Here is a 13354-nt window from a genome sequence, read left to right on the forward strand (position 1 = left end):
TCATGGAAGAAGAGTAGACATCCACCATAATGTGATATTTATCATAACACTCCCCCTTGGATGTCCAAAGATAATGTGCCTCGTTAAAACCTTACTAGGAAAAAATCCTATGGGAAAAAAAATCTTAGTGAAGAAAAAATAGTACACATGTTTAGAAATACGCCTTTTGGTTGCCTCGTTAAAAACATTGCAAGGAAAACCCAGTGGGACAAAACTTTGTAAGGGAAAAAGAGTACAACGCATATTAACTCCTCTTGATGAGAGCATCAATTCACATCCTTGATCATTCACATCCCAATCTTGTAGACTAGTTTCTTGAAGGTTGACGTCGGTAGAGATTTGGTGAACAAATCAACCATATTATCACTTAAAAGAATCTGTTGCACATTGATATCACTATTCTTTTGAAGATCACGTGTGGAAAATAACTTTGGTGAAATGCGACTTGTCCTAACTATTTTTATGAATCCTCCCTTCAATTGGGCTATTCATGATGTATTGTCTTCATACAAAATTGTGGGTAGTTTGTAACACTTCAAATCATTTTTGGCTCGAATAAGATGTATTATAGACCTCAACTATACACATTCTCGACTTTCTTCATAAATAACAGTTATCTCAGCATGATTAGATGAAGTAGCTACGATTGATTGCTTAGTCGATCGCCAAGATATGACAATACCTCCACATGTAAACACATAGCATGTTTGAGATCAAGCCTTGTGTGTGTCAGATAAATACCCCGCATCGGCATAACCAATATAATCGGAATTGCAATCATTGCCATAAAATAAGCCCACATCGGTAGTCCTTTTAAGATAACGCAATATGTGTTTGATTTCATTCCAATGTCTCCTTGTAGGGGCAGAGCTATATCCTGCTAAGACATTAATTGAAAAAGTTATGTCACACCTTGTAGTATTAACAAGATACATTAGTGCATCAATTGCACTAAGATATGGTACTTCAGGATCAAAAAGTTCTTCATTATTTTTATGAGGTCGGAATGAATCTTTATTTATATCGAGTGATCACACAACCATCGGGTACTCAATGGATGTACTTTATCCATATAGAATCGCTTTAAAATATTTTCAGTGTATGTTGATTGATGGACAAAAATTCATTTTTCATATACTCAATTTGTAGACCAAGATAAAATTTTGTCTTTCTAAGATCTTTTATTTCAATTCTTTTCTTTAAATAGTCTACTGCTTTATGAAGCTCCCCGGGAGTTCTAATAATATTTGAATCATCAACATACACGACGATTATAACAAATTCAAATCCGGATCCTTTTACAATGACAAATTGAATTATTCGTGTACCCTTCTTTCAACAAGTATTTTCTCGGGCGATTATACCGCATGCGCCCTGATTGTTTCAATCCGTATAAGGATTATTGAAGCTTTATTTAATAAATTTCTTGGGAACCATAATATGCTTCAGAACAATTTAAATCCTTCAATGATTTCCATTATATGCATATCAAGTTTTTTATGTATTGTCAGATTAAAACCTGAAATGACTACATCCACCACAAGAGAACATGTCTCTATATAATCAATGCCAGGATAGTTACAAATCTTCTTGTGACACAAGTCGTCTTTATGCCTATCGACTTGTCTTTCTTCGCACAAGAGCATATTTATACCTCCAATGGCTTTATACTTTCAGGTGTTGAGACTATCCGTCCAACTTCACATTTTTCAGGTGAAATCAATCTTGATTGCGTTTATTTTATTTTATTTTATTTTGGCCAATCATTTATCTGTCCAAATTTCATGACAGATTTGAGCTCAAGATCCTCGTCAATATTAATAATATTGAGCGCTGTATTATATTAACAATATCGTCGACGATCACTTTATGTCGGTTCCATTATTACCTAATAAAGACATAACTTATTGATGTTTTTTTATCTCATTATTTTCAGGTACCTGAGCCTCTCCCATGAGGTCTTATGAAGTGTTATGTCGTGGTGCTCTTCTAGAGCACTTGCCTCCTTATTATGACCATTTTGATTATTTGTCGTTGTCCTTCTTCAAGGAGTTTTATATTTGGAACCGATTGGTCTGTTACGCTTCATGCGTGGCATAGACTCTGTCCCTCGTGGACTTTATTCTATTTGGAGCATTGACAGCTGAAATATGACATTTAGCTTTGGGTCAGCAAATGCGTCTGGAAATAATTTGTAAATGAATTATCACTTGAACTTGAACTTTAAGTTCATATTTCCTTATACGATGATCTATATGTATTCATAATAATTCATTTCATGTATCACTTCCTCAACTGCCCATTTTTTCCCTAATGTTGGGATCACCAACAGATTTTCCAACCTTTTTTGGGAATACATCTTTGTGCATTGTGGTAGAATAATTAAATCATATAGCACATCCATATTTCTATATAGAAATTATTTGGTTCCTGACTCTGAACCGATTGTGATAGCGAGAAATTTTCATAATTTGGCTAGATGTGTACAAGTGCTGTTGTATATTAATAATACTTCTCATACAAAAATTCATTTTTGAGAGTTTTGTTCTCATAACCAATGATTTAGCTATAATTGGAGGCATATAATTTCTGCTAAACCAACTTGGATTTAAACCAGTATTATTAAGATAAATCATCATAATTTATATTCTGGAACTGTACTCTAATAATTTGAGCAAGCAACCTTGCAAAAACCAAACTGCAAGTTGATAACAAATGCACATATGACCATAGAATAGATGCATCTATTAAAATCATATAATAGTAAACAATCCACATGGCAGGTGACTGGGCCCATATATTTATCACCTTTTATTTGTTCTAAAAATCAAGGGATACAATCCCAACCTTAACTGGTATATCATGAGAATAAGCAACACAAGAGAATTCTTGAAAAATCTTCTATTCTTCAATATATGCCAATGTAATTCTCAATTAATTTTTTCGTATCATAATTGAACCGGGATGGTCAACCGGTTATGCCAACTAATATTTATTTTAGTAAACCTCTAGTTTACTTGTGGCATATGATTCAAGCATCATGCTTATATTTGTGTAGTACAAATAGAAATAAAATCAGGTAACCTTTCATATTTACTCGGTATGATTATAGAGAAGATATTCAATCTTCCTTTTATTTATTGTCTCAATATGACAACCACTTTGACTTATACATTTGAAACTCAAAAAGTTTCTTTTGAGACTTTACAATATCAATATCATGAATAATTTTATTCATCCATATAGTAACAAATTAGTTTTTTTGGAGCTCTTAACAACTTTTGTACTACACGATCTTTTATCATACCATTCATATGGTAAATGTCTCATTCACGGAGAAACTTATATCATAATAAATTGTCATGGTCAGAATCATCATAAGCAAAATCATTTATTGCTTTAATTTTGTCTTTAATAACTTTTATAAGGCATGGCAAAATAATATTTGGCGTATCACATGTACGCGACCAATGACATATTCATGTAACCACATTGTAATATTCATTATCTTTATTTCTCTCAAACCTCCCTTAGAGGTGAGTTGTGGTATTTATCCAACCATGCATAAACACATTCTTATGCATAATTTTTATCACATATATATTTCAATATTTACTTTCAGGAATGAGCCTACATTTACAATGCTTATCACACGTCATATTTTCAACGAATGTAATATAATCATGTGAACGTGTCTCGTATTAACATACCACATTGATACATATTCCTTCACCTTTGAAGGATCATTTTGAGAACCTTATTGTTCTCCTTTTTACAATTACCATAATGATGACTGTTATTATTTAATCTTTGGCACGCCCACGTTCATTGGTCAACCACTTATCTTTATTTAGACTTATTATGCACCATTATCATATTCACTTAAAGAATGGAGCAAATCAAATGAGACAAACTTCATGCTTTTTCATGAAAAATATATTATTTTTCTTTAGTCATCATTGTATCATAAATATGGTGCATTGAGACTCAAACCCAATGCCTTACCCATATAAAGGCATGTTAGGCCGTAATGAATTGGGACTCAAACCCAACTCTTATCATCATAGTGTGATGAGACTTAAACCCATCGTCTTCACCTCAACCAATGGCATCATTATATCTAGTCATCATAAGACTTTAAAATATTACCACTTCCAACAATTATAAGTGAAAAATCGTCTAGTATCTGCATCACCTTATCACATATTTAATTTGATCCAAATATTGAACTATTTTATCATAAGATATATAAAGTTAATTAACGGATAGACATAAAATCACATATCTCAATCGGGATATTAAAGCTCATCAAATATTATTGCTCCTCAAAGTTCTTATTTTTAAGGATAATATTTAAAGAAGTAATCAACTTAGATTGATGATATGTGCATTTAATTAGTTAATGGACAATGATATAACTATTATTATCTCTCATGTGTCTAAAGCAAAATATTATTTAGCGTAATATATATTTTGCTGCCAAAATTGAAGTATGTCACTTTTCTAGATTGACCACATAAAAGAATTATAAGTGCACCTAAAAAAAAAATTAATATCGTAAAATCTATACCTACATAGTATCTTCATGTGTACTAATATTCTGTATGTAAGCTTATCAAAATAAATAGTTACATGTAGCTAGTGTAGTATATCATGTTATACTGCATAATAATGTATAATCATGCATATGTTAGGTGTACCCAAGTACTTAAATTCAGTAAGAAAATACACTTGAAAACAAAAACAATATCAAGTAATCTCATTATGGCCTAACATGACCAGAATGCCTTTTAATATTTCACAAAGATCTTTTAATATCATAACAAATTAATGATAGCATGATGTTATATTTGTATAAGATTAATCTTAGAACTAGGAACAAAATTAGCGGACATACACAACCATATATGCATGAAAACTTAAAATCAAAACTTACTATTTTCTAACCAAAGCAACTATAATCTTAAATTTTAACATAAACTAAATACACAATTTATGGTATAACTAAAAATAATACTCACTGCTGGACAATAAGAAGCAAACTCAATATTGATATGACATACGAAATGCCTAGGTTTTATTGGCTCAACCAACTTGATTCAAGGTTGTCGGTTATTCATAGTTCCATTATAAAATGGGCTATCGATCCTTTCAATTTGGTTAGAGCTTCGTGCTAATAACGTGTTATAAAATAAAAGCGATTTAGTAAAACATGAACAAGAAATATAAGCAATTTAGTAAAACATGAACAAGAAATATAAGCAATTTAGTAAAACATGAACAAGAAATGGAGATAGAGAGAAGGAAGAGATTTTCTTCTTCAATTATGTGTATTTTTCTATCTATTACAAGGCCTTTATATAAGCAAAAAAAGTGAAGAAAATATGTCATGGAATATGTCATTGAACATACAAAATATGTCATTGAATATGTCATTAAGCATTTGAGATGAAGATCATGGAAGAAGAGTAGACATCCACCATAATGTGATATTTATAATAACAGAGTTGTATATTTAGCTTGTTTTTTTACATGTTATCAAAGCTGAACTTTCATGTGTTTGTTCTCACACAGTAAACAAATCAGCCAAAAAAGTATAGTTCTACGGCACTATTAACTGCCTTAATATTTTGACTGAATGCTCAAATTATTTCACATTATAATGATTGTGAGCACATGATTGTTGCCTTAATTGAAATACTCCTACAGAATCCTAAGGAAATAGATTTTTCTTTTAATTATTTGCCATTTTAGGAATTTTTGCAGAATTTTCTTAATTATTTGCATTTTTTTGTGCATGTTAAATTTTTATTTAAGTCATGAAAATACAAAAATACTCTGCATTTGCATTTAGGATTTATTTGTTTTTACATTTTTTAGGTTAATTGGTAAATTAGTTGTTTTATTAAAATGAAAAATCACAAAAATGACTCACTTTGTATTTTAACCTTTTTAATTTTAAATTTTATAGTTCTTCTTTTAATTTAGGAGTTAATTAATTTTTGTAAATACTATGACGAGTAATTAGCTTAATTTGGTAAGTTAATTTAGTTTAAGAGTTAATTTATGTTTTAATTTAATTTGAAAAGAAAAGGAAAATTGAAAATTGTAAAGAAAAGAAAAAGAATCAAAAGAAAGGGTGTGATTTTGGGCCAATTCGTCACAGCCCATTTGAATTTCCCCAAACCCGTTCAGATTCGGCCCAAAACCCACTCCCCATACCCAATCCAAACCATCCGGTCTTTAGGCAATTCAAACGATGTAGTATGGGGCGAATACTACGTCGTTTGGAGTTCGATTGTTTTAAGTCAATCCTGGCCTTCCGTTTTATTTCATCCAACGACCAGGAACACTTCCCCCATTTTCATTTATAACTATCCCAATGCCATCAGATCAAACCTAAGATCAAACTCATCTCTTCAGTCTCTCTCATCTCTTCATTTGAACCCTAGCGTCGCCCTCAAAAACTTCCACCATTTCCACCGGCAACAGACCTCCGAACCCTCTCAAATTTTGACTACACAACCATCACTCACCCCCAAGTCCCAAACCACCGATATATCTCCGCTAAACCTCACCAAATCTAATCAGTTCCAAATCTAAAAAAAAGAAGAAGGAAAAGAAAATCTTTCAAATCTCCAAGTTTTCCTTGAACGATTAGGGTTAAAATTGGTGTTATTCATCTGTTCTCAATGAGAACACACAATTAATGCCAGTTTTTGCTCAAAATCGAAGGCGTTGGAGGTCCAGTCAAGTATGCTGTCAACCCGCCTATTCTAGGTATTTTCCGGCCATGTTTCTTTCTTTCATCTCTCACTTTATTCTCATCTTCATCTCCTTCTGATTCTTTATTTTTCTTTCTTGTTTTTTCTATTTTTCAATCGTCTTTGTGTATGCTAATTTCAAGTTTACGTTAGTCAACATGTCTTAGTTCTTTTGATTTTATTGTTTGATTTTTGCTCAAATTTCCTCTTGCTTTTGTCTTCTTTGGAATCAGGGCTTTAAGAGTTTTCTATAACTCTGTTGGCCCAGTTTCTTGATTGGTTTTCTATTGGTTTTGGAATTAAACTTGGGCTCTGTCAGTTAGAAGCCCAAAGAGGGGAAGGTCAATCCGGGTTCACAAGCCTAGGGTCTGTGATATGATTGTTGGGCCAACTGGACCCACGTTTGGTTCATGAGGGTAAATAACAGGGGGTTAAAGGGTATTTGGGGGAATTTAATTGAGATAATCTTTTAAAAACTGAATGGAAAACTTCCAGGAAAGAGGTGTTTGGGTTAGTTCAGTAATTGATTTTAAAATTCTGGGTTAAAAGTAAAAAATGAAAATTGGGGGAAGGGGTAATTGATAAATGATAGAGCCATTTCTGCTGCCCTAAATGCTCTCTATAAGAAGGTTGTTTCCTTCTTTGTGAAGGCAGATTTTAGACATTATAAGATTAAAAAAACTTAGAAATGACTGAGCCTTCTTTTTAGACTCTGAAAATACTGAAAATTATTTGAAATTTGTTCTTTGAGTTCCCTGATAGTCAGAATTTTAAAAAAACTCCAAAGAACTAGGCTCATCTGGGTTTAAGTTAGTTTGAAAGAAGCTGGTTTTGCTGAGTTATTGAGCTGATCTATTGTTGTTGTTCATCCCTCCCTCTCATTGCTTTTCTCTTGATTTCCAGGTATTTCTTGAGCTATGGATAGCACATGAAGTGTAAACATGCAATTTGAATGTGGAAAACAAGATGAATACAAGCTGTTCATTGAGTCTTACTTCCTTGATTCTTCCATTTCTTTAATGTTTTGTAATAGTTTAATCTTATGCGTATTATATTAGCCCTCTCATGTTGTTGTTGTGGTATAAGATGATTTGCTTCTGGCTTTCGTCTGATTCTGCTTAGAGTTTGATGTGATTTTTTTAGATTCAAGGTAGTTGCATGTTAATCTCCTGGATTTTTTTGCTACTGTTTGTATTAGAGAAGGGTTTAGTTGAGGTTTAAATTTCATATAATTATTTATAAGCTAGCTTGGGACTGAATTAAGTATGAATGCTGTACAATTTTGTTATCATGTCATTATTGCAATTGAATTCAAAACAATGTTGCTCTTAGGAGTGTAATATGGTTTAGTAGATCTTAAAGTTTCCTTCTATATCAAGCTACTGTGTACTGGTAAAGCTAATTAGGCTCAATTGGTATTTTTGAGTTTAAATATCGTCTACGTTTTTGTGTGGGCTCGATCTCGAGTTTCCCATTCTTTAGTATTTTCTTTTCATAAGGTTTGGATTTCTTTTGGGCCTAGACCTTGAGGCCACTTGAAAAATGGGAGTTATAGGCCTTATCGTGCTTGGGCTTGCTTTCCTAGCCCAACTTCTCATTTAACTGCTGCTGTCAGCTTTGCCTATAGCAGGCGTGGCCCGAATGCCTGAAAGCCCAGCATAATTCTAGTAGTTGTGTAAATATAGCTTCAAATCTTAGGTTAAAGTATTTTTTACGGTTAATTTGAGGTGTGCTATTTTCACCATATCACCCATGGCCCTCATATAAGTTATTAATTTAGTATTAAATAAGCTCGAATAACGGTAGATTACTTTAAGCGCTTAATGGTTAGTTCTAGATTGCCTCTAAATAATGCCTATTCCTTTTTAAAAAATAATTTGAGATGTGCCATGTTTAAAACCCATAATATGTAGCCCTCACAAATTCAATTCAAGAGTTAATATTCTTAAAAGTGGGTGTGCCGTCAATTGAATTCTCCATGGACCTCGCAAACTTTGTTAATAATTTGAACCTTCGTAGTTGCTTTAGGCACGTTTAACTCGGTGCGCATTTCATGTGACCCAAATTCAGTTCTTAATAATGTTAAATAGAACATGTCGCTAACCGCGGATGCATTTATGTGGCGTGGTTCAAGACATATTTTAAATAACGTTGAATCTTCCTAAAAAGCGTTTCAAAATAATTAAACGTGGTTAATAAGTTAAAAATGCACAATAGGTTTTAAACGTGTAGTAAATTAGATAATAGGCCAATTTTAATAGTTTAAGCGACCGTGCTAGAATCACGGAACCCGGGAATGTGTAATACCTTCTCCTGGGTTAACAGAATTCCTTACTTAGAATTTCTGGTTCCTAGACTTCAAAAGGAAAGTTGAATTTCCTCTATTTGGGATTTAAAATAAATAGGTAACTTGGAACACCAATTAAATATTCCAAGTGGCGACTCTAAAATTAAATAAATAATCTCATTTCGAATCATGTCACTTAAAGTGAAAAAACTCCCTTATATCCCCCTCGGGTGGTAAAAAGGAGGTGTGACAGCTCTGGCGACTCTGCTGGGGATCAAAATCGAAGGGATAAGACTCCATTGCAATAGGAGAAAGAACCATTCAATGGAAGGCCTTAGATAGATAAGAGCACCGCTAACTGCAATCATCACAATTCAAACTTCAATAGGTGGTATCAAATGGAGTTTTTGAGATTTTCATGTGAAGACTTAAAGTCGTGATTTTTCAAGATTGAACAATTCTTCTCCATGTATAAGGTTGCAACTGAAGAAAAAGTATAAGTGCCCGCAATGAATTGGAAGGAGAAGCTATGCAGTGGCATTTAGCATACATGAGGTACAAACACTACCTCCAACCTTCTACGTGGACCGAGTATGTAGTGGCCTTGGTGAAAAGATTTGGGGTGTATTTTTATGATCCTATGGAGGATTTCAAGAAGGTTAAATAGACGGGTAGTGTGAAGGAGTACCAAGGTGTGTTTGAAAGACATCTCACGAGGGTAAACCTATCTAAAGTAAATGCCATCAGTTGTTGTGAAAATTACACACCCTAAGACTTTGTCACAAATCTACAAGAATGCGAGAATGCAAGAAGGTTATCTTGATACTATCAAACAACCTTCACCTTTGGCAAATTCAATAATGAGTTCTGCCAAAAGAAATGCAGATCAAAGGAACAACAGTAGGGCTTTGTTACCAGCTACCAGCTATGGTAACTCTATAGGCTCTAAGGGATTTAATAGGAGAACATTGATTTTGGAAGAAATAAACGAAAAGAGAGCCAAAGGTCTCTGCTACTTCTATAATGAGAAGTATGTAATTGGCCACAAATGCAAGAATCTGAAACAATTGTACCTCCTTGAATTAGAGGAATATGAAGGGGAGAAAATACCAATAGAAGAAATGGTGGAGGAATTGGAAGATCAAGGTTTGGAGTTGAGTCTGCCAAAAGAGCAGGTGAAGATATCCATCCATGCTTTGAATGGATCTTCGGGGTACATAATCTTGAGAGTCATTGGTTACCATACCAAGAGGCCATTCAATATACTGTTGGAGACAGGAACCTATCATAATTTCATTTATCGAGAGGTGATGGAGAAATTAAGGTGTTCTATTAAATCAACAACACCCCAGTTGGTTACTCCAGCAAATGGTAATATGATGAGAGTTGATAAAGCGTGTAGTATCTCTTGGTTATTGCAAGCGGCTTAGTTCTGTGCGGAGTTTTTACTACTACCATCATGCTCCTATGAAGTGGTTTTGGGAGTACAATGGTTATTGACATTAGGAGATATCAAGATGAATTTCAGAACTCTTACCATGGAGTTCTATTACAGGGGAAGGAAGCATGTCCTTAGGGGTGCAGGAAAGCAAATTCTAACTCCTGGAGTTGGGAAGCTAACTAGACTCTCAAGTAACAAGTTTCAACTCTGTATAATTCAAGTGTTACCTGCTATGTGCAATGATAATAGGCTAGATTCATGTAGTTTGGCGACTATTTATGCCCCAACTTGACTGTGCTTCACTATTCTAGGAAGGTTAAATGACGATAGAATGGATCTAATTGTGAATTTTATGTTTTGCAGGAGCAAGTCGTGCTTATGGGGACTTAGGACAATGTTTGGAGCTAAATTAAAGCAAGGAAAGTCCCTTGGAGTTGAGTACGTGTGAAAGAAGAAAGAAAAGAAGAGATAAACAACTGATCCACTCTAGCTAGGCCAAGCGCGGCCACGCTAGAGCTGAAGAACTGAGGTAGTGTTGAAGTAGATTAGCGCGGCCCAAGCGCGACCGCGCTAGTCCAGGAAGCAGTGACAGTGTAGAATGCCATTTGCGTGGCCCATGCATGGTTTGAGTGCGGCCGCGCTAGTCACTCCAAAATGCAAAAATTTTAGGGGTAAACTAGGAAGTTTGGGGCAATTCCACTTAACCTATAAGAGGTCCAGCTCTCCCAAAAAGACGATATCAAGGTTTTTATAGTTTTGTTGAAGGCAAGAAGTGGCAAGAGGCAAGGAGGATTATTCAGCATCGAGTTCTACCTTTATTCCTTTTGTTTTTATCATTCATGATGAATTTTGCTGTTGTTATGATGAACACGATTATGAGTAGCTAATTACTTAGTGTAAGGTTTTGATGGAACCTGTTGAGGGATAAACTTCTTTTTGTGCTAATGTAGTTTGCCCTGTTTAATCTCTATTTGTTCAACTATGTTCTTGTTGTAGTTAATTGATAGGATCCTCAATTAGCTATGCCTATTTAATATGTATTACTCGGGAGAGAGTGCATATTTAGGTAGTTGTTGAACAACACCACTCCCAAAGTATACGAGGAATCAATAATCGAGGGTTTAAAGGTGGGATTAGGGATAACGAAACCTTGGGTGCGATCTAAGTGAGCTGTAATAAAAGCCAGCTAGCGTAACTCGGGAGAGTGCGCCTAGTAAATTTTCGTAATTACTCGGGAGAGATTTACGGTAGTAAGAGTGTTCATGATCGATAGAGACGATTAGGAAAATCTATACGAAATACGACAGGAAGGAAATCCATCAATAGGGGAAATCACAACCTTAGATCCTTCTCTTATCTGTTTACAACTCAGTCGTAGTTAGCTTTTAGTTTACTTAATTTTATTCAGTTATAGTTAGTAGAAATATCACCAAGTGTTATTTGAAATATCTGGGAAGTTGATTACGAAGAATTTAGTGAGTCTGAAAAAAGTAATTGGTAGGTTAATTCCCTGTGGGATTCAACTCTGGGCTAAATACCCAGATTATATTTGCAACGACCGCTTTGTCCTTTTTATAAAACATAGTTGGGCGTGATCAAATTTTGGCGTTGTTGCCGGGGAATTAAAGGTGTTATCAATTACAATTGAAAGAAATACAAAAATTCTTAGTGTAGTCAATTTTCTTCATTTTCAATCCATACATTGAAATTTTAACATTCGCTAACTTGGTTGTATAGGTGCATGCCTAGAAACTCATCGAGAACTGGTGAAGTGTTTGAATCATTATCAGATCCCGAGAATATTTTCAAGGCCTTGAATCGGGCCAACCGGAAAAACAAACAACAACAATCAACTGAACAACCTGAACCAGACATGGCAGAGCAGGTAAACAACATAAACAACAACGGGGATAACGTGGTAGACCCAACTGCGCAGGTAGTGGAGCCTCTTGTTCCAGAGGCTCCTCTGTATGACTGGGCTCAACCTACATCAGAGAATTTGGCCACTGCGATATTAGTCCCCCAGATACAAGATGAATCTTTTCAAATTACAAACAACATGTTGCACTTGTTGTAAAACAAGGGACTATTTTCGGGGTCATACATTGAAGATCCTCAACAACACTTGAAAAATTTCCTATCAATCTGCAAAACTCAAAGGTAGCCCAACGTAACTCAGGAAGTAATAAAGTTGTTGTTGTTTCCATTCTCAGTGATAAGAGCTGCCCAGACTTGGCTAAATTCACTCCATATTAATTTCATCACGACTTGGGATGAGTTAGTCAAGCAATTTGTGAATAAGTTTCATCCACCCAACAAGACTGCTCAGAAAATTGATGAAATTTTGAGCTTCAAACAGAAACCAATGGAAACATTGCAAGAAACATGGGAACGATTCAAAGGGATGTTGGTTATATGTATGCACCACGGTATTCCAGAGCAGATGTTGGGGCAGCGGTTTTACATATATATGACAGATAGCGTGAAGTCTAATGTTGATTCTTCAGTTGGTGGAGAATTCTTGAGCAAATCATGGAGAGAAAGTCAGATCTTGCTTAACAAGATGCCACGAAATTCGGGGTGGACAACTAGGAATGCACCTATCACTCCAATAGTTCACTTAGTAGCCTTAGATCCAGCTAACACTCTTGTTGAAAATATGGCCACCTTAATGACACAAATGAGCATACTCACCAAAAAAGTAAAAGAGTCAGGGCAGAAGCAGTCGGTGCACATTATAGATACAACCAATGAGGGCTTATACAAACCTTGCATTAGTCAACCAATTGGTAGCCAGTGGAATGCGGAAAGTGATCATCATCATTACCCTAAGAATATGAATTATGTATCTAATTATGGGGG

This window comes from Nicotiana sylvestris, chromosome 7 (assembly GCF_000393655.2).
Source record: "Nicotiana sylvestris chromosome 7, ASM39365v2, whole genome shotgun sequence".
NCBI lineage: Eukaryota > Viridiplantae > Streptophyta > Magnoliopsida > Solanales > Solanaceae > Nicotiana > Nicotiana sylvestris.